Below are 23,669 nucleotides of genomic sequence, written 5' to 3'. Positions count from 1 at the left end.
GTGTACCCTTGGCCTCCTCGCTGGTGGGGTGAGGAGCAGAAAAGGCCTTGACCCTGTGTCAGCACTGCTCAGGAGAAACAAAACATTCCTGTATTACCACACTGTTCCCAGCACAAATCCAAAACACAGCCCCATACACCTACTATGAAGAAAATTAACACTATATCAGCCAAAACCAGCACAATATTGCATAACACTCAAGTGGCTCAGGAATATGTAAGAATATATACAGTGTATAGATCTGTAATCTTGTTGGGAAAATGCCCAAGCCTTCCTTTTTCACAAGCCTTTGCTGAATTACAGAGTCAGATCTGCTGATCTAGACCCTAAATTAAATGGTTGTTTTACTGATCTGAGATAACCTTCCTACAATGTACAATACCTGGGGTCATCATGTTCTTTGGGAGCTTCAGCAGCGTTTCAGCCCCATGGTGCTTCCCCTAGTTTCCTTAGAGAGGTTGAAACATCTCTGCTTCCTCCCTCCAGGGGTCTTGTCTGCAAATTTTAGCATGTGGCACCTCACCTCCTCTTCTGTTCTTCCTGTGGGTTGAACACCATGGTCACCAACATCATATGAATTAAATATATCCCTCTGCTTCAGTCCCAGTTTGGCACGGGCAAGACAAAGCCCAGAGTGGGCTCCACACGAGGCACAGGGTGTCTGCTCAAGCACCAGTAGTGCCTGGACTGCAGCTCCCAGCCCAGACAGGAAGGAAGCCTTGCCCTGCCACAGCTTCTGTTGGGACAGTGTGCAGGAGTGGCACAGCACAGTCTGTACCTACTTGGTAGAAAACAGCACTAACGTGTACTATATATTTCACAGTGCCTTGGGAGCTGAAAAGCTAAACACTTACACAACAAGCTTGGCAACTGTCTGTCTAAACCTACACATCTAAACCTGATGAGAGCTGAAGATTTTCATATTAAAATTGCCAAAATCAACGTGTTTTAGTGCAAAAACTTGCAGTATGGCTGTACGTAGGATTTTCTCTCTGGCTAAATGACTCTGTAGGCACAGCCCAAAGCAGCTCATGGTAAGGACACGGTTGGCCCTTTTGGCTGCCAGCTCATGCTCTTGGCTCAGTTCAGCTTCCATCAGCCCAAATGAATTTTAGAACTCATGGCTGTCTAAGTGGGCAGGTTAGTCAGAAAAGCTGTCCGAGTCAGCTGGTGTTTCTAGGATCACTCCTGGTGTCAGTGTGGGATAAGCACAAGGAAAGTGGTGGCTCCTCTGCCACAGAGTGCCACATGTGAGCCATCAGCAGAGCCAGGACATTGTCCCCGGCAGTGACAGGAGCTGGTGCCACACAGGCAGGGCAGCAGACACTGACTGGTGCAGGCTGGTGCTTAGGCTGGCTCTGGCATTTGTGCAACACATGGACTGAGAACTGATACCTTCTCATTTCAAGGCTGTTTCATCCAGGTTTCATGGAAAAGTTGCTGTATGAAGTGCTCAGTCATCTGGCACTGCTACAGATCAAACTTGAGTTATGATCTGAAATCGAAGGCAACAAGATCACAGGGGATGGTGTTCAAGATTTTCCTTTATTGCTTCTGTCTCTTGTCTCTCTCAGGGAATCACATAGGAAAAGGTAAAAAAGCATGAATTTTGCAAGGTGCCTCTTTGGAAATGTTTTGGCAATATTTTGATATACTTGCAAACTAAGTTATAGTGAGGTTTTGTCCATTCATTTCTCCTAGATAAATATCTCAGAAATCGGAGGCACTTTTCAGATTCAGCAGTACCAAGGGAGACAGCAAAGATGATGGGTCAGATTTGGGTCTGCTTTTTAGTGCAGGTCTACTTGTTTTCCTGGTACAGAAGAGGGACTTCAGCTAACAGCCATGACTTCAGAGAAATCAGGGCAAATATTTCAGGGGAGGTTCCAAGATGCTGCCTACTTGGTACCTAACCTAGAAAACATCCTTTTAAGCAAAAAGATTAAACTCAGAAAATGAATTTTTGTGGTCTGAGCTGTACCACAGGCTGCTGCCTGTACCTGAGCACAGAGTCTAACTCCCTGCATGTTAACCTTCTCTGTGCTTTGGAAAATGGAAATGTGCCACTGGAAAATTTCTGGAAAAGGAGATGATGGGTGTCCTGTGCTGCCATAAAGTTTCTGCATACTGGAATGAGTTTCCTTTAATATGATTACATATTTGAGGTGTGAAGGACACCAATAACTCTCTCTAATTTGATGGGAGTTGTAAGCACTCAGTCCATTAAATATGGAGAATGGTGTGTAGAGGTGGGTAAACACACATCATCTCATAAATACAAGAGAAAGCTGCAGTGCTTTTTCCTCCTAGTCTGACACACACATCAAAACCTATACACATATTTTTCAGCAGCATTTCACTTTTTATAAGGCAACCACATTACCGGAAAATTAAAATTAGCCATAGAGAGACAGATCCTGCAAATTCTTTGGAGTGGAGGGAGAGAAAACGGACAGAGTTTTATCAGGAAATTAAAATCAGGCTGGCTTTATTGCTTCATCAGGTGTTATTTATTGCAATGGGCTTGTTTTAACTCCAGCACTCATTTAAAGAAAAGCCTCAAACCAGCCATCTGATCTGAATGAACAAACTTGACTTCCCAATGCAAAGCCATTCACAGAGTGTGCAGCAGTTTGCTCAGTAGCTCAGTTTGTGCCACAGAATGAATGGGAAGGTTTTGCCAAGCAGTTTACTAGTCTTTTGCCTTTATTACAAGCAGAGGTACTGACAAGAATGAAGCTGTATCCATGAATCTCCATCCTGCTCCTTCTTTCCTGAGGTGGCTGTGGAGACACTGTCCCCAGGAGGTTGCTCTGTGTGTGCAACTGCAAGAGGACCAAGACTGTACCAGTTTGTGCCTGTCTACTGGCCCCATTTTCTTCACTTTCCAGCTGAGCACTGAGCCTTGTTGATTCTCCCCACTTTTCCTTTGGTAAAACATGTGGGATAGCCCTAAATACAAAACCTGAACCCAATTTTTTACCAAGCTTGAAAGCAGTTCACCCATAAAATTATTGCTTCTACAGTCAGGTTTGATTATTATTAATCAGCTGCTAATCAAAAAATAACATGTTATATAAACAAACTGCTACCACCCCCAGCCTCAAAATTTATTTTTTGAAAGATATTTTTGCATGGAGTTAAAATACTCCTGTTGATAGATCTTCACTCTGCCTCCTCTACACTTCACAGATAACAGTGGAGTTATATTTAGTGACAGAGTCTGGTGGTAGTGAGGAAGTATTTCCTGAGGAGGCTGTTACTGGTGTGTGTTTAGGTTAGAGCTGCAGACACAATCCTGCCCCACCAGCGTGGGCAGTGAGAGTCTCAGTGGCATGGGAATGCCATGACAGTGTGCACCTTTATTCTGCCTGCACCACTAAAGACAAACAGTGTCTGAACGACACTTGAATGGGAGAGAAGTCATCATGTTCCATGGGTGGGAGCACTGAAGTCAGGGCAAGAGGCACAAATTGTTGCTAATTCTGCCATTTTCTATAGGATCATATATAAATATTAAGCAGACAGTTAATTGCTATGAGCTTTTAGGAGCAAGGGAGCTTTTACATGGTTTTACAAACTGTCTAGCAGAGTGGGAGTATCAGCTTGGCAGGAAGCTATACAAGGTGAAGTCTTTATATTATAGCACAACTACAACGGACTAGAGAGAAAAGATGGGCAAGAACAGAGGCTCAGTGTTAATTCGGGGCTCTTATTCCTCCAAGCCAGCATGTGGTGGAAGGAGAATGGGGGAGTGAAATCCCCCTGAGGGCAAATAAGAAAATAGAAGATGAAAGTTGGAGTGAAGCGGTGATACAAAGGTCAGACAGGTCATTTCCATGGGAGCCATAGGGGGTTGTGAAGAGACAGTTCCCATCAAACTGATACAGTCTGTTCTCACAGTACCTTGCACTTCAGCTGCCCAAAGGCACCCTGAACCCAAACTGTTTGAACAGAACAGCTCAGCCTGGTTTCTCTGTGTAAACCATGAGAAGTCCTATTCAGTGGTTCAAGCATCAGATCTGGAGTTGAGACCTGGTCGCTTCACCTCTATTTATAACACCTCCTCACCCCTGCCCTTGCCTGTGCTGTACTCCACTGAGAGGGTGAAGTCACAGCTATTGCTGAAAGAACTGGTCTAGGCTAGAGCTTAGCTAAGTGAGCAAGTGGGTTTGAATTCTTCATCTATTTCCTTTATGCCTTGTGTCACTTAGGACTCATAACTCGAACATGCAGAGCAAGCAGACCAATGTTGCTGAAGCCAGAGGAGCATCATCCTGAGCGCCTGCTCAGGGCAAGGGGCTCCTCGCTGTGTGTTGTGTTGTCACCAGGAGAGGAGACAGTGCATTTGCAAAGCATTTTGACTCCTCCTAATAACGAGGTTATAAATAAGGCGGTGGAGTATCTTTCTTTTCATTTGTGCTTGATTAGGGCTGCTTCAGCTTCTAATGTACTTTGGAATGGTAGCAAAGCTTTACTATTAAACAGTCCAAGTCTCCTGCTGAATCTCTGGGTGAACTGAGGACTGGAGATACTGCGGCACCACACAGGTTGCTCTGGCTCCATGATGGGAAGAAACCCCTGTAGCAACAGCCCTGGACATAATGTTTCCTCTCCTGCCACAGATTTTTGTGGCCCTGGCAGTTGCTTAATGCCTGTGGCTGGATGAGGATAAAGGCACACATCTGTACTTGTTCCCTGATGCTGAGCCCAGCTGCTGCGGGGTGGCCCATGTCTTCCAGGCAAACTTCAGATGGTGTAGCCTGACCACATCCAGTCTGTGTGTTGACAACGGTGTCAGCTCCACGTGCAAGCCTGAGCCATATCTGGGGATTATCAGAGACAGTGCTTGCCAGCACTATCGTGACAATTTAACAATATGGAAAATTGAGAACCTGTGCCAGGGAATGTTTCCTTTGGGCTTTCCAGGCTGAGGCACATCTTTACATCAGCAGAGCTAAAATTGCAAAGGTGCACACACATGTATATGCATAAATTATATACAAGGCATAGTTATGAGATTAAATATAGGAAACATTTTTTAGGTGCTTGGATTTATAGCAAAGATATTTAGGCCCTAATGGTCAAAGAAATGTCAGTGGGAATTCAGTATATCTCCGTATTTGCAGATCTAGGCCACAGTCCTTGTCCCAGAGGGGTTATAGTCCCACTAGATACTTCTCTGCTATCAAGAATGAAGGACCAGCATAAATGATGATGTGCATTTTCCTTTGATCCTTCCCCTGCTTGGGATTCTCTTCCTTTGATAAGCCAATCACTCTCACATGCTCCCCCCACTGTTCTTTTTTTTTCCAGACCACACAGAGGAAGCTCAGAGGTACTTGCAGTGATTTGAGTGGGCTGATTAGCCTTCACCAGCCCTCAGTGCCCCAGGTATGGAGCTGAAGGCCATAAATCTCATTCAAATTGCCATCTTAATGTGGTTTCTTGAGGCTCTTTAGGCTGGGGTTTGGATGGAGCTGCTCACTGAGTTCATTCACTTTTCTTACTCTGTTGCAGATTTCACCAGCTTACTGGTCTATATTTAGGTCAGCTTCATAAAGCCTGATTTCTGTTCTAGGGCTTCATAAAGTATCAATTCTGTTCTAGTCTTCATCTGGGAAAACGGTTGGAGGGGGCTGGATGACAAATGGATGAGACTACATGGATCTCCAAAGTGAGTGTTGGTCTGTGGCTCTTACTTAGTGCCTTATAACTATTTGCAAAGACTTGTGAATTGCAGTAAGCCGTGTGTGAGAGACAGAAATTGTTAAACATTGCTAAAATCATTGAAGGACTTTTGCCCACCATAGCAAACAGCAAAGACAGAGCTGAACATCTGTGAGCACCGAATCCCATCCCTCCCCAAATATGTCTAATAACTGGAATTTGGACTGTGACAGGAACTTGAGATAAGATAAAGGACATACTGCTGTCCAATCATCCCAGATCTAGGGAGGAGAATGAATCCACAAACAATACTGGAAGAGAGACTGGAATGCTGATGGTTCAAACATTCAGGGGGGAAGCTGCCAATGTGCAAAGGCGCAGAGGGTGAGCACAGCCCACCTCAGACTACAGCTGGTGTTGAACAAAATAACAAAAGAGGCAAACCTTGTGGGGCGAGAATTGTCTCCTTGTCCTTACTCCAGTGAACTCAGATGTGTTAACTCCCCTGCTGGGGAAGTACCAGAACACTCAGAAGTAGCCTGGAGGTGTTCATCTCTGCTGATGGGCCACCATGGGCCGTAATGGACTCAACTGCACTGATGCAAGAGGCAGCTGTGTCTTCTTAGAAGGTGTCAAAGACTTCCAATCCACAACATTACATCATCCAGTTGAAACTCCCCACCCCAGGGGAGGTATCTGGGTATTCCTGCTTGAGCCTGAGTGAATAGAAATCAGAGTTTGTGTTCTGGGGGTTTTTTCACCATCTGATTGGTCCAGTCTGTAACTCCTGCTTTGACTAAGACTGTGACCATCACTTTGACCAATAAATGTCAAAATTGCAACAGCTGTGCCTCTTCACAAGGCCTATGTGTGGTGAGATTTTTCTATTCTTTTCTTTCTTACACATTTTCTTAAGTGATATTTTTATGCTTTTATATTGTCATATTACTGTAGATAACAGCAACCAAAATGGCTACACGCCTGTTTCCTGTGCAACCAAATTGTTCTACAATAAACCCTACATATGTATAACTACAAAAAAATCCAATAAACCGATCATTCAGTGTTGTTTCACTCTAATCCACCCCAAATGAGTGGAATACTGAGGTGTATTGATAGTATGGGCTAAAAGTGTTTAAAATGGGGTGAGTGATCCAAGGCTGGCTGTAGGGGGTGAACTCTCCTTTAAAGGTGGCACAGTGGGGGCTTGGCTGCTGGTGGGGAAGAGCAGAAAGGGAAGAAAAGCAGATAGAGTTTAATGGCAAATGGTTTTCTGCTTTGTTAATCATGAAACAAGGATTTAAAAAGGAAGTCTGGGTAGCTGTGAGGTCAGACCTGGCAGCAGTATGCACAACCTGTGCCATAAGAGTGACAAGGAGGAAGCTGGAGTTGGGTGAAGAAGGAGAAAAGGAAGGCAAAGCAGGCAAAGAAGAAAAGAGGTGTGAAGGCTGAGTGGGAGAAAGGGAGAACAATTAAATGATCATAAAGCCTGATCTACATTTGTACAAGATGTATGGTTTTTACAGATTCTCAGAAGAGAGAAAAGTCTGTTCAGAAACAGCTTTATCTGTCACTTTGCAAAGCAAATCTCTTTTTTCACACTAGTAGGGAAAAGCCATAAAACAGCACTTTGCAGAAGTGAACTGAGTTCCCATGATCAGCTAGACTCTAAACCCGTCCTCATCAGGCTCTTTTTCTGTACTAGGGACCTCATTCATGTCAGTTTTTGAATCAAGCAGTCAAAGTGTAGCCCTTCAGTGAATTGGAAGGGATGAAAAATTAGAGGTCAGAACAATCTTATTATAAATGAGGAAGGAGACTTACCTTTTCTCTGGATCCATAATCTGATTTTTCCATTGTAGCTTTTCTCCATACATTAAATGTCCAAGAAAAAGAATTTAGTTTAATGGTTAGATAATAATTTTCCAGATGGTTTCTATTAAATTTGAAAATTACAAATATCTCAGTTAAATTTTAAAAAAACATGCTGTTCCTAATAAATTTCAGCAGACATCTGCCAATGAGGCAAATCTTATGTAAGGCAAGTGCTTGAGTTGCAGGAATATTGAAAAATAGAGGAAAAGTCTACATGTGCATCACTATGCACACACATAAATAGCAACAGATGTTAATATGTAGGCAACCATCCTTTGGGGTGTTTGCCAATTAAACCAGCTCCAAAGCTGCCTATATTCCCATCACGCTGAGAAGGGATTCAGCTTGCAGCAAAGATTTCAAAGTGTCACTTAATTGTGTAGTGTAGTCAGGGCCAGTCAGACTTCACAAAGCCCCATGGTGTGGGAAAGGTAAGTCATGAACCTGAATGGGTGAGAAGGAGATGTGAACTTTCCCCCCATGTACAACAAATTGTGGTGTGTCTGCAACTGGTATTTGGGAGGAAGCTTCATTTTTATCATGATTTAAAAATCCTAGTACAAACCCCAAGCAAGGATTACATTTCCTTTCAGCAGCACTAATTTGCCATTCTATGAGTCCCAGCAGGTGTTTTGCCATTGCAGTTTTTGTGTGTTTTAGAGTTTGTATTTTTCTGACTCCCATTTTAATTTTTTTTCTAGAGTTCCCCCTCTGCAAGGCCATTTTCTTGCTCTTGGCTCTGCTGGGATGAAAGAGAGGTCAAGTGCAGGGGCCAGCTTTCCCATGCTGTGCCTGGTCCTTCCATCTGCAGCAGCCCCACTGGAGAGGGAATCCCCCTGACAGGAGCCTGGAGCTTGTGCAGGATCCCTGGGGAGTGCCTATGCTTTCCTTCCACACATTGCTACCTGCTTGTTAAATTCCCCAAGCTATAAAGCTGGCCAGGAAAACAAGCATGTTATTTGAAGCTAGAGCCCTGCTCTCATTTAGGAGCTGTGGTGATATTTTAGGAACTCAGGATGGCTGAGATGGTTTGCCTCTCTGAAATGTGAATGTTCAGGGCTTTGTTGCCTCGTTAAATAATAAAGTTACTGACTGTCAAGTGCATTGAAGACCTGGGATGAAAACTGTCTCCTCTTAAGCAATCTCTGATTTTAGTGTGATGGTGGTAGGCTGCCTGCTAAGGCTCTCTTGAAACTGGTAACCCAGCTCCCTGTGAGGCCTGCTGTGACTCCAGACACGTGATGTCTTAATTTTCAGAGAGCAGCAAGCAGATCAAACAGCTTGCAGATCAGAGGACAATGCTGCAGCAAGAGGGAACTGGGACTTCAGTATATTGTCTAATAAAAACAAACCCAGCTAACTTGTTTTCTATACAGGACACAGCCTGGTTCTTAATGCTTTACTTATTCTGCAGCTGCATAGCAATGTGGGGTTTGAGTCTGCTTCTGAAGAGGAGCTGAGTGCTGCAAGGTCAGGTCATGGCACAGAAGCACCTGCTGTGCCAGGGGAAGGCTACAGGAATTTAGAAGCATTTGGGTCTAAGACATCTTCTACTTTGTTAGAGTACAATTTCCTTTCCAAATCTATTTCCAGAAAGCAGAAGCTGTAGGTCACTGCCCCAAAAGCTTCCTGCAGGAGGAGGGAGTAATCTAAACAGAAGGGACACTCAAACAGAGCTGGGAGGACCAAAACAGGGTACTGGTTTCTCACACAGCAAAGCTGAAAGATCCCACCTTTGGATGTCAGTCTGTGCCTTTCCCCAGGTTCCCCCTCCTTCAGGTGTCTGTTCATGCTTCATCTGTCACCCCATGGCAGATGAAAGTAAAATGTTGCTGGTAAGATTTTCTCTCCACTGTTGCTGACAAGCAAGCTGTCCATTGCTTATCTTTAACACTGTGCTAGAGAGCCCTGCTCATCTGTGTGTACTGCTAAAGGTCTTGCAGCTGATATGGAAACGTCTAACGTGTCTGCATTCCCTGGACCTCGCATTACAGTGGGGACTGACATTTCCTTTAGAACTGAGGTCAAAAGCCATATAAAAATAAAAACCCTTTATCAGATGATATAAATGAACTTGCTCCATAGCTGGCCTGAACCTCCTTAGTATCCACAGCAATCAGGTCAGTAATATTTTCTAAGATAACAAGGTTCCAGAATAAAAGCTTCTCTGTTCCCAGAGCACTGTTGGAAAATAAAAGCATCCCTTTTTATCCATCCAAGATCCAGTGCTTTGTTCCTGCCCTGTGAGCAGTACTAGCATCTTCCCCACAGGTCAGTCCAGCTTTGAGATCCTGATGAGTGTTATACTACAGATTTGTTGGCACTAAGCATTGTTGGTGTTCCAGGCTCCCTTGTCTGATTTAGGTGGCAAAATCTGACCCAAGGATGTTGGGTCGCAACCGGGGGCTTGTCAGCACAAGCCCCGGCGTGCCCTCGGGCAGAGGGGACACAGCGTTGGCCTCCACAGTGTCCTCGCTGCACGGCTCAGTGGAATCGGCGTGGGATGGGTGCGTGCGCTGGCTCCTCCTCAGAGGAAGCACATTGTCGGGCAGCCGATGATCAGGCTCGCGTTAGTCCGGAGGCAAAGAAGGCGGGAGGGGCTCCTGCTGTGAGTTCCAACAGGTTTATTTGCAGGAGGGACCAGGAACCAGCAAAAAGCGCCGAGGAGACGCGGGCTAGCCCCCTTTATGGGGGGGTGGAGTAAGGCAGGGAAAGGGAAAACAACCAATGGGGTACAAGCAGAGGGGAGGATACAATTTTTCAGAACAAATGGGGAAAACAGGGAGGCAGGAGTCGTAACAGGGAACCAATTAATAACTACAAAAGGGAGAACTTTCTGGAACAGGGGGAGGTAATTTAGGATTGGGAGGCATCCAGCGGGAGGTAACCTAGACCGCAGTGATCTCTTCTGGTGACTGACATTCGATGGTTTCAGCCTGAGAGCAGGCTGAGCCACCCCAACAGAGAACATCTGGAGGAACTCAGGACAAAAGCTGGATGGAACAGCCTTGTCCCAGAAGTGGCCTGCCTGCCAAAGACTCTTCTCTCAAAACTTTCTCAGTGTACTGTTATCTATTGTCATCATTGTCACCACAGTTATTAATAATTTGAACCACTGTACTGCTTTGAGTATATGTCTATTCTAGGAAGAGGATCTCCCTGAAGTAGAGTGCATCTATGTGTAGCAAGAGATGGTCCATGCAATGGAGAGCTCACAACATAAATATGTGAGATTGGAGGCTGGGACAAAGCAGGTGGCAGATCCTCCACTCAAGGCTCCTCTCCCTGTATTAAGCTCTACCCTACTTATGAAACCCAGAAAGATCTTTGGCAACCATATGCTGTTAGTAGGAAAGCTCAATTGTTCTTAAATCCTTACAGGATGTGGCTTAGCAGGTAGGAGTGTACATCCATCTCCAGCTATTTAGGAGTTAGCCATCTCCTCTAAACTAGTTTTCCATGGTATAACTTTGAGAAAGAGATAGGAACATATTGACTGCATTCTTTGGCTACTCTCTTCAAAGTGTAATGAGTGCTTCCTTTGGGAGTGCCCACCTGCTAGCAGAAGGTGCTTAGGTAGGTCTCTCAGACTAGAATTTAACATCCATGTGATCAGATTAATTGAGATTATAAACAAACTTGTGGAATAAGTGACAGAAGAAAATGCTGAGCTGTTGATAAGCAAATAACTGCTGAGAAGTTTCAGGAACTCCAGCTGTATCGTTTTAGGATGTCATTAGATTAGTAAAGAGCACCTCAACTACATGCTATGGAAAAAGGGGTGTTTCTTCCCATGTCTTTATGGAGGTTGCAGATCTCACCTAGCAGCAGATGTAGCTGGAGTTTTTGGACCTCTTCCTCAGGACAAAGCCTGAAGGTTTAAGCTACCTGAAGCCCCACTGATGAGTGGTGGGTGCTGGTGGCAACAGAGAACATTAAAAGCCTCAAAGAAAAAAGATTAGAAAATCTGTAGAAAGGGGCAAGAGCAAATATTAAAATAATCTCAACACTTTAATCCCCATCCCATTTTAATCTAGGACTGTGCTCTGTTAGCATAAAAATACCAATTACATTTATTTTGTTAAGGCTTTGGTGAGTAGACTGACCCCTAGACTGATGCAGTTATCAAGTATACTTCTGTTCTACACAGAGGTGAACAGATGGCTTTTTTTGTGTGTGACTGTTTAAGAAAACCCATTTCTGCAAACAGGGGATGTCAGGCAAGTTAGTGGAACAAACTTCTCCTTCTGTAACAAATTAATTGTCTAGCAAAACAGAGCTTAGTGTCAGGTTAGTTTCCACTCAGCTCAGGTAAATTAATTAACTTTCCAGTGTGTTACTGGAAAACTGAAGGATATGCTGGTGTTTCTGGATGTGTATGACATCAGAACACACATTGCAAGTGGGACCAGGAGCCTTTTCCTCCTTGCTGATATCAACATAACCCCTGTCATAGCTCAGTCTGGCTTGGATGGCAATGAATCAATGATGGATACTTTAAAAAGATAGCTGTGAAATCCCATTGAAGAGTAAAATATTTGGGGCTAGGAAAAGCCATTAATGACCATCTCAACCCTCAGTAAGGCAGAGGGAAAGATTTTCAATTGGTTAGGTTCAGATGCATTGTATTGTATCTGATTATACTGGTAAAACAATGAAATATCTTTTTATTGCTGACTGCTAATAAAAATATTTTTGTATTAAAACATTAAATCTCATTAACTAGAATTAGAAATACATATATCTATGTATTTTAAATGGATATGTGCTGCTGAATATGAGCAAAAATATTGTGATTACTCCCATTTGGCTGCAGACATGTTTGATGAAGACTCTGTCTAAGCTTTGGAGAGAAACAGGGACTTCAAGGGCTCATCAGACTAATTTTAGGCATTTGCATTATGATGAGATGGCCAAAACCTTAAAGACTCTATAGCTCTGTGCTGATTGAAATGAAGAGGTAATGATTAACACAGAGGTAAATGTCTGCATTGAAGGCATCCATATTTCCTAAATAAATCTGACTGTATTTTTACTGAAAAACTTTTAGTATTTAAAAAAAAAAAAAAAAAAAGGCATTCCTTAGAAAAACCTGGAAGAGTTTGTAAATTGGCCAGGTGAAATTCCCAGGCTCCTTTGTCATGCACCAGAAATTACAATGGGAAAAAACTCAACTTTGAGTGCTCTGTGCTCCTGGGATTTTACTAAATAAGGGCATGCAACTGCCAAGTGAAGACTTACATGCAAGCTGCATTTGAACTACACTTCATAGAGATTAACATTTTATTGAGTTAATCAGAATCTATATAAATTTAGGTTGCTTTTTCTCAGATGTGGAAGGGATGGTAAGCAGAGTGAAGGCAGCAGAGGCTGTGAATAATGATAAATATACATGACATGTCTTTGTTATAGTAAATAGTATTATTTCTGCCAAAATCAGTGCTCTGTTTTAACTTGAATATTCAGCCAGTCCTATTATTATACTGCACAAATTATGTGACTTAAAACTTTTCATCTGATGCCTGTCTGAAAGGCCAGGAAAATTCAGTGAGAGAATGGCATGAACTACAAGCATAAGAGTTTTTCCTCTGACTCAAGATAGCCGTGTATCAGCAGTGTTCCCAAATCAGCTTATTAATCTTCAGCGTGCAAAGATATTTTTTAGAAAAAGTTGAAGAGAAAAAGAAAGAGAAATCAAAATTGAAGAGTTGGTGAGATGCTGAAATGCAACATTTGCAAGATACTATTTAGAAAATTTCACATGCAGAAGGAATTTTGAGAAAAGAGAGCTTTTTCCAGTGCTACTTTCTCAGAGCAGAATTACCTCTTTGTGAAGTTTTCAGTCTCATCTGCAGTGCTGAGGTTTTGTTCTCCCCTCCACCAGGGCTTCAGGAGCTCATGGGGTTCATTACACAGCAGGAAGTCAGGAGTATCTTCTGTCCTGCTACAAGTCAAGTGGGCTGACCACAGAGGAGCTGGTGTAGTGACATCTGGAAAGAGATACTCAAACCTGACATGAATACTACCTACAGGTAGTGAGTATAAACTTACCTGAGTCTTCTGGGGGGAGCCTCAAGAGGTGTCCCATGGACCTCAGAGCCAGGGAAGGAGGAGACTGGGGCATGGCTTGCCTTGGACTCCACTGCTCAGTGTGGAGCTGGCTCTCAAGAACATGGGCCTCTTTCACCCTGTTGTTCTCTGTCCTTCCCTCACCCTGGGCTGGGTATGGTGTGTGGGCAGCATCCCTGCAGGAACACCTTATAGATCCATCCCAGCTGGGGTCATAATCCTGCTCTGCAGATCAAGGATGCTTTTCCTCATCTCCTCCTGCTGCACAGGAAGGGTAATGATGCCAAGTAACTTATAAAACTTCATATCCAACATATTTTGGCTTCTTTCTGCATTCATAGAGAGCCAAGTGTGTCTGACCATTTTCTCTGTTTATAGGCAGGGCATGGAAACAAAATCAGGGACATGTGTAGCTGTGCAGCTTAGATTGCAGAATAAACCAGCAAGCACTGGCACACAGAGCTGCATATGGCAAAGGTACACAGCCCCACACAGCAAAGTCTGTATGATATAATGATGCCAAGTCCTATAGCTCCCTCTGGAAGCTTTGGGTATGTCTTTCTGGGCACCCAGGAGTGCTTGACCTCATGTGCTTCTCCTTTGTGCCTTTTTCTTCTACTTTCTGCTGATGATAAATTGCTGTCTGACATAGAGAGATAACTGGGCCAAAGTACACTCAGGCAGGAAGGAGAAAAGGAAAATGTGTGTTATATTTATGTACATTTTATAGCTGCCACAGAAGCACAAGCTTTGATGTGCAGTATTTTCAGGAGCTCAAACCCTAGTACTAATTGTGACGTGAGTGGTATTTACCATGTATAGGTTTTCCTTAAGGGGGATAATGTGAAGTCATCACTGCTATCCAGACTGGCATTTTCGGAGAAGGGCACCCTCTGTCCCACAAAATCCCTTGTGCCTTGTGTACCCCCTCCCTTGTGCTGGTGGCAGCAGCTCAGCTATGTACCAAAGGTTAGCTGCTGAGTCACTGGAACCAAAGCAGCCAAATAGTGACTTACTTGAAAGCTACTTGTTAGGAATGGTGATTCACTGATTTGAGGTCTCTTTCATATGACTTTGAGAGTAATTTGATTACCCTTCTTTCCTGAAAGATTTTTTCGATTTCATACTTTTCCAGGAACAGGAGCAGCAGAGCAGCCATACCATGCTGGATGCTCATCTTGGCAATTTCCAAAGTGCTGTGAGCAGAGTATGTCAGGAATCTTGTTTCTAAACAACCACTCAAGTTCTTCTGCCTCTGTAAAAGCTTCCAGGCTCCTTATTCTGAAAGCTAGAAAACTTTTCCTATGCATAAATACATTAAACCTCTCTGTGCAAACTTGGGCTTTTTGACTTACCTGAGGAAGCTGCCCTAGCACTTCCTTGGACTGAATCTGCTTTTCCCTGCTCTTGTTCCACAGACCTACAGTCACTAAGTCAGTCACCCTGTCTGCTGTTAAACATTGAAATTAATCCCCTACTTGTTATTTTGGCAGTATCCTCATTAGGCCAAGTTCTTTCTGATACGGCTTTCAGCTAGGAGAAAACCAGCTTTATCTGAGAACTGCCTGGAGAAACTCAGTGTGAGTTCCAGAGTACTTACACACAGTGGATAAGCATGGCTTGGTAACTCACAGGTGACTGAGCGATTTAGTAGAAGAATCAGAAACAGAGCTGCAGCTTCCTAATTAGCACAACTTGATATAACTTAGCAGAGGGCAAAATTCCACTTGGTTTACCCAGGCTCCATGTGCTGTACAGTGAAAGGTAATTATTGGAGCATGATTTTTTACAGGATGTGACAACAGTCTCTCTAAGTTCTTGGGGTTCAGATTAATTTTTTCATTTCATATCTGTCTGGTACCTAGCACACTTGTTGTTTTGTTTTATCATAGAGATTCCAGTAATAACATCATCATATTCATAACAGCCCCTGCGTTTTCTGACCTGTATTTCTCTTGCAGACAAAAACCATATAAATACAGTCTCATGGAGCAAAGGTGCAGTCTGGGCTATCAGCCTGGGATGGAAGAAGAGAATTATGCTTTACTCTTTTGGTTTTCTGAATTGCAATCCCGCTGAGCACAGCTGGGAATTGCATTAAATCAAAATATTCAGGACAGAGCTGAAGACTTTAGTGCACACATTGTCAAACACTGCCTCACATGAGAGAAAGTTTCCCTGACTTGGTTGGAAGAAATAGTGTCTTGACTGTACCTTTTATTTTTTAACCCAGACAGGGAGATGTAAATAGCCCAGGCCAAGGGTGCCATGTATCTGGAGCTGCAGAGCAAATTAATGAGCTGTAACAAAAGTGGAAAAAGAGGTGATTTCTTGCAGCATCAGATTGCAAGTTACAGACTATAGATTTTGTGTCCAATAGAGTTGAGGAGTGCCTGCAGATGTGTTGAGCGGGATCTGACTGATCATGAATCATCAGAATTCCCTGACATGGGAGAAGGAGCTAGCTTCCCTTATATTCAACCAAGAGAAACAGTAATTTCTACACAGGATCCCTAATATAGACACCCACATTGACTAGAAAGGAATTTATGGGTGACATGACTCTACCTTCATCTATAATTAGATCATGTATTTCATTTGTGATTTCATGGCTGCTCATACTCAAATGTCCGAAAACCCCCAACTTTGCCCTCCAGGTGGTCACTCAGGGTGGCTTTCCAAGGACAGTCCTGGCCAGCTGGTTTGTCAATACAGATCTGCTTCGCACTTGCCTTGGCTACATAAACTGTCTTGCAGATCAAGAGGCGCTATCCTAATGTGGAAAGGCTGTTTGTATTCCTGTTACTGTTTTGATTCTATTCCCTGAGCTTTCTCCATGCATTGAATTAAATTGAATGTGTCTGTTTAGGCTAACAAGAGAGACTACATGAAGACTGGGACAGTGAACAAACTGTCTTTGTAAATAGGGTAAATATGTGCTTCCCATGCAACACACAAGCCCTTAGGGGAAAAAAAAAAAAAAAGAAAAAGAGGCAGTTTTGAATCTCTCTTTCATCCTCATGAAAGTAGCTAGGAACACTTGTTACCACTTGTTTATGAATTGAACTTGATTTAGTGATTTAGGAACCACTTACCTCCACATTCTTGGAATGAAAGTGGTTAAAAATTAATCCAGGTGGTTTACACTTCAGGAACTGGCAACCTGTCTAAAACAAGCTTTCAAACACTGGAATCTTCTAGTGTTATTGGCCACTCAGAAATGACAGAATTATTCTGGAAAAGATCTCTTAAAACAGAATTGAATGTTCTGCGGTAACTCAACTGTTGAGGTCCTTATCAGCCAGTGGCAGCTTGAGTCAAATACAATCCACAGCAGATTGAAACTTCAGAGCATTTGACACTTATGTGCCTGGGAGGGATTTTGGAGCTGTGAGTTGATATGTGTTTGGATTCCTTGAACTCAGTGAACTTGATGCCTGAAGAGGCCACCTAAAACAGAGACTAGACAAGAATAAGGGAATAAAGGTAGGTATTTATTTGAAGGGCCTTCAAATGTACACCCTGGGGAGCCAGAGGCTACTGCAAAAATGGACCCCAAGATAGACAACATGTCACGAGTTCTTCACACTTTTATAAGTTCGGGTCATTTGCATATCAGGGTTAATTCTCCAATTAAGGCTTCAGTCAATGATGTAGTTTCCCCAAGCCTGCCCCCCCTTCAGAGGCTTTGGTTTACATTTTGGGCCTAGGACAGTCTGAGTGTCCTTGGAGAGCAGGCCTGGAGAGGCTTTGTTATGTCTACCTAGCATTAGAGAGCAGAAGTTAACAGGCTACAAGAAACTTCAGAGTTACACACTAGGCAGTACAGGATTTAAAAAATATAAAAGTTAAAACCTAAGGCATCAAACTGAGTAAAGGAGAGTGTGATGGTAACAGACGCCAATGCCCTTGCTTCCCAGAGGCTGGAGCAGGAGGTGAGCACCACAAGGGCCTGAGGAAAGGGCTTTCTGATGCTTTTTGGTGTGACTGAGAAGGGATTTTCCTAATAAGAAAAGTAAATCAGTGCAGTGATTAGCCAGACCTACTATCACTGTTTTTGCTTTCTTTGCAGCTGCTGCCCTTGTGGCACAAACCCCACTGCAGCAATGGAGTGATTCCTGCCTCTGCCTTATAGGAGAGACAGCCTGGACTCTCTCCATCAGTCAGATAAACTTGCTGGCTTTTTGTGAAGGAATGCATTCTTTCAAACAATAGTAGGGGAACCACAGCAGTCCTTACAGCTCTCGGTGAGACACCAGATGTTATATTTAACACTTTAAATATACAAATGCAACTGTCTTTTTGTTGTATAGCTTAGTAATGAGAACCTTTTTTGCCAAAATGCAAAATTTGGCAATTTCTGCTAGTCTGCCCTGACCTTCCTGTTCCTCCTCTCTGAATATCATGCTGAGAAGCGAGGAGAGCTGTTAGAGGGCGGGAAAAAAAACAAGCAGCGCTTTTCTGGTGTTTGGATTGCTGTGGTGATTTATGCACAGGGTTATCTGCTGGAGCTTAAGGGAGCAGCAATTACAGATCTCAGGTCATCAGATTAGTTCTCAAGGGGCCAAAAGCTCCCCTTAGGAGTGGTGACAGATTCAGCTACCAAGCTCTGCCTTTCATGGAGCATCAGCAGTCACTTTAGAAGGCCAAAGGTTTTGCTGCAAATGAGATTTTTTTTAAAAATTTGCCGCAGAGCAAAGAACCAGAAAACAGCAGGACTTGCCCCAGGGCACGTCCATTACTGGGAGGGGATGAAGGAACTGTGTTTCTGCAGAGCCAGTGGGGCTGGTCCCAGCTCCCCCCAGCCCTCCCCACCCAAACAATGGTGCCTGCCTTCGCAGGGAGTGTTTGCACAAGTGCAACACGATCCAGTCTCTCCCTTGCCATGCTCTGTGCTGGGCCACTTCCAGCTGGGAGATCTTCAAGGACCTTGAGGACTTGTGCTGCATCTCACAGGGAATAAGCAGTGCCTTACATCTGAGTGTGCTCAGAGCTTATGGGCTTCCCCAGCACCAGTGCAGCAAAGATTCATCCCATGTACAGGACAAGATCTCTCTGCTGTGCCTTTGCTATGTTGGACGTAAGATAATGTAGCTATGTCTGTGTGGCCCCGATGTGTAACTGATTGAAAGGGCAGCAAGAGGCTGATCAAAATTATTATTTATACTTGTGAATTGAACTGAGTTAAACCAGACAGCAAAGATGCTGCGAGCAATAATGGGCAGTATTTTCCTTGAAATTGCATTGAAGTTTTATCACTGCTGCTGTTGAATTCATATTCTTAAGAGACCCATTCAAACAATGGGCTGGCTGGTAAATGTGAGCCACCATGGCCCAAAGCTGGTCCCATCACTGATGTGCAGACACCAGGGCAAAACAGCACTGTGTTTTTAAAGCAAGGAACTGGATCATTTTATTTGAAATAACCAGTTAAGTAAAAAAAATCAGTTCATAATCATTGGTTGTTTAGTAGGCAGTTAAAGAGAAATGCTGTTCATTAGATAATCTCATTAAAAGCCAAGGAAATCAAGCAATTTACTGACACACCTATGCGGGCTATTAGTTTGCTCATTTCCATTGATTTGTCTCATTTCACATTTCTGGAATAATGCTTACCATCCCTTTCCAAGAAGCCTATAAATTATGGTATGCACAGTGCAAGCTCTGTCAGAGAGGCTCTAACACACAAAATATTCTCTTACTTCAATAAACAATCTAACGTTTCCCTAAGAAAACACAGCACCTTATGATCTTCTCCTTAATGAAGTCAGAATAAGTTTTGTAGTACATATGGAATTTCCTTATCCAAGGAAGATGAAAAGTTGTCTCTGATTTTGGAATAAAGAACATTATTTTCTTTATTAAGCAGGGTAACTTGGGTATTGACTGGGCAATGACCATGTCCTGTAGAAGTTTTCAAAGAGAAGTAAAACTGATTTTGTAGAGGGTGACTTGGGAATGCCATCTCAGTCTGTCCTGATCTAACTACTGATGCTTTTGCATTTGAGGTTGAGGCTCCTCAGGCTGTTGCAGATTCACAGTCACCATTCAAATGTGGCACCTGAAGGTGACAAAAGCCACAGTTTGTGGACCCGGGGCCATTATGAAAGTTTCCAGCTGCTATAACTGTCCTGTCTGATGCAGAATAAGTATCCTTCATAAATTCACCAATAGGAAAAGAAACCCCTGTGCTTTTCTCTGTATATCTGTCTGTGCCCTGAATTCTCTCTCAGACATTGTCTCCAGTAGCCCTCAGCCAAAGAAATGCCTTTTCTATTTAACCCTAACAGATGATACATTTTATATCTGCTTTAAACTCGCAAAGTTCTTTGGATGCATTATTTCTTTTCTTTTTTCTTTTTTTCGCTCTTTTTTCCTCCCAGTGGATAGATTGCAGGTGTCCTGCTTGGCAAAGCACAGAACTGAGATGGTTTCTCTTCATTCAGGCTTGCGATGAGTAACTTCACAGTCCCATTTTCAACATTGACTTTAGTCATTTATATCCTGACAAGGTGAACTATCTCCTGCAATCTGGATCTAACTAATGTGATGAAGGATGTATGATAAGTTACTCTAATAAGTTCTAAGTTCAGAAATATCTGTCTTGGTCTTGCTTAGATTGTGACCCAGAAGAGGTTTATGGTGATTGGCAGTACTGTGGGAATAATCATTAACACCACCTTAGGGCTTCTTAGGACTAGAAAAATTATCTTGAGTAATTCAACTTCACAGCACATCTGAGAAGGTGAGTGATGATTTGCCAGTCTCTGAGACAAGAAAAAACTGAGCTGTGCTAGTTTACCTCACACCCAAGTTTCAGAGCCCAAACACAGCCCCAGTTTTGTTTGCTAACCTCTGAGGCCACTATTCACTTACAAGTGGAATCCATCCATTTAGCTGGCCATGTGAAAAATTTTGTTGGTTTGCTTTTGGTTGGGTGTTTTTGTCAAAACCTTCTGATCAGAAGCACTTTCCTGCATCAAATGTAAAACTGGCACTCAGAACCAAACTCTCCGAACTACATTCCCAGCACTGCCTGCAGGAATTTGGCAGGGAGTTCAGTGGAAACAGAATAATGTTCATATTTCAGCTACTGTAGATTTGCAATAAATAGCCAAAGTATGTAAAAAAAAGTTGCTTAAATGCAAATGAAGCTCTGCCTCAGTACAGTTACGCATCTTAAGATGCCAAACAACTTCTCTGTTCTAGCCATGAAATAACAATATAACATTGGCAGCATTGTGTACTTGCCTTGCAGTCCCAGAATGCATGTGGAACTCAAGGAAGAGCTGGAGAGAAATATGTATGCTTTCTGAATGCCTCATGAGCCACAACGAAACTTAGCCCTTCTGACTACAAAAACATCAGTTGTCATATTGGCCTTTTTTTAAGGCAGTGGCTTGCTCAAAGCTTCTGATCCAAATGGAGGATCAGCATGCTGCTATGTGGTGTGTATACACCTACAAACTAATGAGCTTACTTCCCTTAATCCTTGAGTGGAAACTAATTAATCTTTATAAAGTTAATGTAAACTGGATAGAAATAGAAATATTGGCTGCTGGGACTTTTAAAGAATGCTCTATATTTCACTTTTTATAAGCATTGAATAAAATGTGATTGATCAAAATGTACAACCACATTATGAAGATAAATGTCTGTGCACATTAAATATCTCCAAACACATATTGCAAATAGGGTAAAACAGATTTTGTTCTGAAACATTCCCCAGATAGCTTATGTAGGTGCTTTGTTCCTATGTCTGAAGAATCTAAGAGCAATTCTTTAGTGAAGGTCATTATTGATTTACAGAAGATGTATATATTTAGAATTTGAATAAATAAACAGCTAAAAAAATTAATACTCATAAAAACTGAAGTTCTTCCCTGAAGAACATTGGCCTTGTCAGGTGTTTCAATTTTAAAATACCTAGTGATATTTTTAACCCAAAATTATGCTATTTATGGCTCAATATGGCTTTTAATTATTTAGGCTAATATTTTTGGTAAACAGAATATGACATCAAAATACTTTCCACTGTCATCAAACTTTTTTTTGACATGCAGTTTCAAGCCTCCGAGATTTGGAATTATTGTCTTCATCTAAAAATGACTTTTTTATCCCTAAGATGAGAAGGCAACTGTATAAGATATTTGTTGTTCATGAAAGCATGGCTTGGGGGTTCATTTCCCTTCCAGGCTAATCTCTTCTAGGGACAGTTAAATCTGTTATTAATATCCTTAGATGCCCGGCAGTGGCTGTGGCGCTTGGCCAAAATGTGGCCTTATGTACCCTGATAGTGGTGTGTGGTTTGGAGTTGTTCAATATTTTATCATCCTTCCACACTGTTGCTGGAAGCCCCTGGATATCGTTTAGCCTGCTGATGACACAAAGTAGATGTTTTCTAATAGTGCTTAATGTGGAAAACAGAGCAGCTGAATTAGACAAAGCAGTGTAATGAGGTGGTAAATAATCTTGTCAGGTGTTGTCTTAATAGGCAGTAGAAGGTAATTACCTCCAAAGGGATCCCCAACTAATTAATTGTTAGCCAGACAATTCAGCTCACTGGTTGTTCAGAGAACCTCAAATGCTGTCACATGCTCCTATGGGCTAATTGCCTTAGCCAAGGGCCTTCAGGTGATAAAACCTTGTAAACATAAATACGATTGATTTGACCACTGGTTCTACCCATATTGAAGTGTGGATTTAACCACAGTAATTAGTTTTAAATTTTATAATAAAAGGAACTGGCTGGAGCATCATGTGGAACTGTAAATACAAGGTAGACCCAGGTTCTGGTTATGTTAATCGCAGAATAGTTAGGGTTGGAAGGGACCTCTGGAGTTCGTCTAGTCCAACCCCTGATCTTCTAGTCCCCTTGTGGAAAGGTACTGCAGTAATGTCAGATTTTTTGTGTGACTTCAGGCTGATGCTGACAAATTTTCATAACCTTCATGCTGTTACAGATCTGTCCTACAGAGCTGGAGGGACCAACCTAAACAGATCCTCCCGGGTGACCATGTCTCTCTGGCCTGGGTGCCAGTCTGGTCTACAAGGAATTTTCTCCAAGAAGAGTTGTGAGAATGAAAACTGAGTTTCCTTTCCTCTTACATGACTGAAGCAGCCAAAAGCTGGGCACACTGCTATATCAGCATGGCTTCCCCACCATGAAGACCTCAGGAATGATCCATTTTCTTCAGTATTCCAGGAGACCTCTCACCCTGGGAATTCCCACTGCAATCACATCCCAGGAGGGTGGGCTGCCCATGCAAAAGGGAATCAAGTGGAAAACATGGCATCAGAAAAAAGGAAGTTGAAAACTCTCTATTGGCAGCATTTCACCCGTTTACGGCAGACAAGCTCTTTGATTTGATGCTGCCCACTGCTCTTGATACCAAATGGGGTGACCATGCCTGAGTTTGACTGGCTAAGCTCATTTTTCTTCTGAGTTTGCTGGGCCTTGTGGTATGGTACTTAGCACCTTTCCTCCATGTCTCACTGAGAGAGGTTGGATTGTGTGGTTATTATTAGCACACATTCAGGCTCTTAGCAGCTGTAGGACACAAGCAGTAGCACACGTAAGGAGATTGGGTAATGTGACCTTTTGTTTGTGCCAAGGTATGGGCATGAGTTCAGAGATACAGAAAGTACCCTGGACCTTTCTTCCCTCCCTTGTTCTATTTACAACCTGAGTGTATTTAGGGTACAGGGACATGAATCAAAACTGACTTAGACTTTACTTACCGCTGTAGTTGCAGTCTTATTTTGACCCCATTAAATATTTTCTTGGAAGACTGATTTCCTTTGGCTCATTCATTGATCATTTCATATGAGAAGTATCGAGGAATTTTATTGATTTTTTTTACTGCTTTGCCTCTACAGTTAATTTTATAAACTGGTTCTTCAGACCAGTAGGTGGACAGTCAGTATTTCAATGTAGCTGTTACAGAAAGGTGTGTACCTGGTGCTATCACAAAATGCTTTGGGGAGTGAATCAACCAGTATTTGTCATGTGTGAGCTTAACATGCTCACTAAACAGCCTTTTCATGCTTTTTCT

General features: G+C 42.8%; 1 long non-coding RNA gene across 2 annotated transcripts in view; it reads left to right on the top strand.

Annotated features, from left to right (window-relative positions):
- LOC109145307 overlaps positions 1-23,409 on the top strand; it is a 32,280-nt gene extending 8,871 nt beyond the window's left edge. The window contains exons 2-3 of one of the 2 annotated variants that reach the window (XR_002046622.2): positions 5,317-5,394; positions 5,521-6,514. This is a non-coding gene — a long non-coding RNA (uncharacterized LOC109145307). Of the gene's footprint in view, positions 1-5,316; positions 5,395-5,520; positions 6,515-22,577 lie in introns of those variants that run through there. The other variant, XR_002046623.3, reaches the window with a different exon arrangement.
- Positions 23,410-23,669: the final 260 nt, after the last annotated feature.

Source organism: Corvus cornix, chromosome 2 (genome assembly GCF_000738735.6).
Source record: "Corvus cornix cornix isolate S_Up_H32 chromosome 2, ASM73873v5, whole genome shotgun sequence".
In the NCBI taxonomy this organism is placed as follows: Eukaryota; Metazoa; Chordata; class Aves; order Passeriformes; family Corvidae; genus Corvus; species Corvus cornix.
This window is presented reverse-complemented; position numbering and strand designations above follow the sequence as displayed.